This window comes from Lycium barbarum, chromosome 4 (genome assembly GCF_019175385.1).
Source record: "Lycium barbarum isolate Lr01 chromosome 4, ASM1917538v2, whole genome shotgun sequence".
NCBI lineage: Eukaryota > Viridiplantae > Streptophyta > Magnoliopsida > Solanales > Solanaceae > Lycium > Lycium barbarum.
In genome coordinates, this window is record NC_083340.1 from 100,912,086 (window position 1) to 100,915,196 (window position 3,111).

The 3,111-nt window shown below is 34.4% G+C and overlaps 1 non-coding gene across 1 annotated transcript; it reads right to left on the reverse strand.

Annotated features, from left to right (window-relative positions):
- Positions 1-2,705: 2,705 nt before the first annotated feature.
- Positions 2,706-2,865, reverse strand: LOC132638842 (U1 spliceosomal RNA). Its single transcript, XR_009581914.1, has one exon. It is a non-coding gene; the product is annotated as a U1 spliceosomal RNA (small nuclear RNA).
- Positions 2,866-3,111: the final 246 nt, after the last annotated feature.

A 3,111-nucleotide genomic window follows, 5' to 3' on the forward strand; every position in this document is an offset into this window, starting at 1 on the left:
GATTCAAATATGATGTGCAGATTGAATATTTGACTTTTATTGAAGAACTAGAAGATTCTTCAAGAAATTATTTTTGTTGCTTGTTCTCATGATAAGTTGATTATACCGGCTAATGTTGGGATTGAATTCCCTAAATTCTGGAAAAATGTAAAAGGTGAATATGGACCCGTTCACCTATTATGTGATATCTTAAATAGATGCATCAATGAGATGGTCACTTGTGCATTTATTGTCAACCTGCAGTTTGACATTTACAAAATTACTTGCTCAAAACAACTGAATTAAGAGCACAATTCTTAGAATATGTAATCAAGACAATCCATTTTGATAATGCTGGTTTATATCCAAGCTGGTTTGGCGTTAAATGCCTCCACTAAATAGCTAAACCATTGCTTATGAGAACAAAGCTTCATGTGCTGGTCTGAGATATGATATATTGTATAAAACATCACTTGTATGCTTCAGACCAATAAATTGATAAATTCTCCCTTCACAATTGGTTCAGGGTTAGGCACCAAATATTTCCATCTAATAATTTGTTATGTGTGGTATATGATTAATTAATCTACCATGATGCACAAAGATGGATTCCCCCAGAGAAGATGGATGTATGTTAGTTTTTCTAACCTATGGGGGAGAGAATAAATAGCTAGGAAATATGTTGTGAATTATCATTAGTATGATCCTCATTAAAAAAGTGATTCAAGTTAAATGCTAGAAGCATTTGCTGACCCAAAACTAGTTTCATATTTTAGCTACAAAATGCTCCTATCAATATTAATGTCCCTGAAGGATAAAGTATACAACATGCATAAAGCATGGTAGATCAATCGGTTCCAAATGAAATAATCGTTGAAAAGGGAGAGGAGCAAATGATAAAAATGATCATAATAAGGAGATAATGTGTTCTTGAAGAGCATACGACATGACACTTCATGCAACCTCATAAGAGGTTTAGGTACCTAAAATAATGAAAGTGATGAGATCTCAATAAGTTATGTCATATTGTGAACCGATACAAATGATATATCGTCGACGGTATCTTTGGTACAATATAGCGCAATATTGTAAAAGATTGTGAGTATTTAAATTCTAAGATTGTGAGGATCTAAATTCTACATCTATTAAAGCGTGCTAACGTAGAATTATTATCAAGTGAAATGACGTATCTTGGTAAGCGTAAAGCTTATTGGACATGCTGTCCAGACACCAGAAGATGTCACATATTTAAATAAAAATAGATGTCGTCATAGCCTATATGAATTACTTGACAAAATTATGTGAAAGGTCCTGAAGAATTTTAAATGCCTGAAGCATTTACAAGTTGTAGAGATTTGTTTATAATTCTTATATAAATTAAGTTAAGCAAGGTTAATGCGATTTTATCACCTTAATGAACATTCACTGACTAAAGGCACAAATGACTCTATTTATCCTTACGTCTTTGTGAAAATCAAAATATGTCATATGGTTGGTGCAAGTTGATGACTTGAATAATATTGAAACTCGTGAAGAGTTCTCAAAAGTAGTATATTATCTGTTGAAAGAAGTTGAAATGAGAAATTTGCAGAATTTTTTGGTCCTGAAGTGCCATATCTTTATGCAATTGATGCATGTATATATTTTGCTATGACTATAAGGCATTACAGTCATACAATGTTGTTCTACATGATAGTCAAATCATATAAAGATAACATCTGTTTACAAAGCAAGTCAGGAATGCACTTGGAGTGATTTCAACAATATTATATGCCGATGCAACTCTATCCAAAGACCGAAGATGCAACAACATACAGAGCCCAACTAAAGAGAGGATTCATAAAAGGACAATTCATACTTCACCAAAGTTTTTTTCACATACGATCTCCAAAAGAATGGTGATATCAATGTGCAAAAGATTCGTTCAAGTGATAATATGGTTGATTTGTTCACCAAAGTCTCTACCAACTGCAACTTTCGAGAAGATGGTCCACAAGATTGGAATGCGAAGATTCAAGTTTTGGATTGATGTTCTCATTAGGGGGAGTTAATACGCGCTGTACTCTTTTTCCCTTAACCAAGGTTTTGTCCCATTTGGGTTTTCCTGGTAAGGTTTTTTAATGAGGCAACCAAAATGCGTATTATTAGAAACGTGTACTCTTTTTCCTTCATTAGAATTTTTTCCACTGGGTTTTTTCTAGTAATGTTTTAATGAGGCACATTATCTATCAAATAGACATCCAAGGGGGAGTGTTATAAATATTATGTATTTATTATTTATGGATGTCTATCATGTTATAGATAAATATAATTTATTATGGATGTCTATCTTTAAGAGAGAAATTAGGGTTAATAACTTTGGGACCAAGTCAGTTTTTTACATAAATAGAGATGTTCGCTTGATTGTATTCCTATCCCTTAAGAGAAATAAAGATATCTCCTCTCTTCTCTTTCTCTACAATATTCTTGTTCTTGTTTTATTATTTTATACAATTATTGTATTGTCATGTTTATTATGAATACTTCTCACTAACAGGCGTAGCTAATTTGAAGAAATGAAACAATGGGTATATGCCACTATTGACTAAATTGCACGTTCTTGCCTTACTCCTTTTATTTCAAACAGAAGCGACTAATAAGATCTTGGTCTCCTTTAGCTAGATTCATTTGGTGATTTTTGAGAATACCGAACCCATAAAGAAGTAAAGTTTCATTAAAGAATTGGGTAGGAGCCGCGTGAACGTAGGCCCCCGCTGCCACAAATTGTGACGTAGGCTCGACCACTTGGGCCAAACTTAGGCAGGCACCCCTCCAAAGTGCAATGCAGGTCACCAACCTAGGCCATGGGCCTTGTTGGTCACCCATCGACCCCGTCCAGGTAAGTATGTTTCTCGAAGCTCCTCCCCATACATTTATACTCCTCCAAGCTCCTCCCCATATATTTATACTCCTCCAACTCTTCGTTTACTAATGTTTCAGCCGATGAGGGACATGTCATGCTTAATTAAGCACTACCTTTTATTTTTTCACTTCTCTTGCAAGTGATGTCACCCTTTGAAAAATTGTTCTCCTGAACTCTTATATGAGGACATCATGTAATCCATCTCCAACATGATTCCACATTGGGTTAAG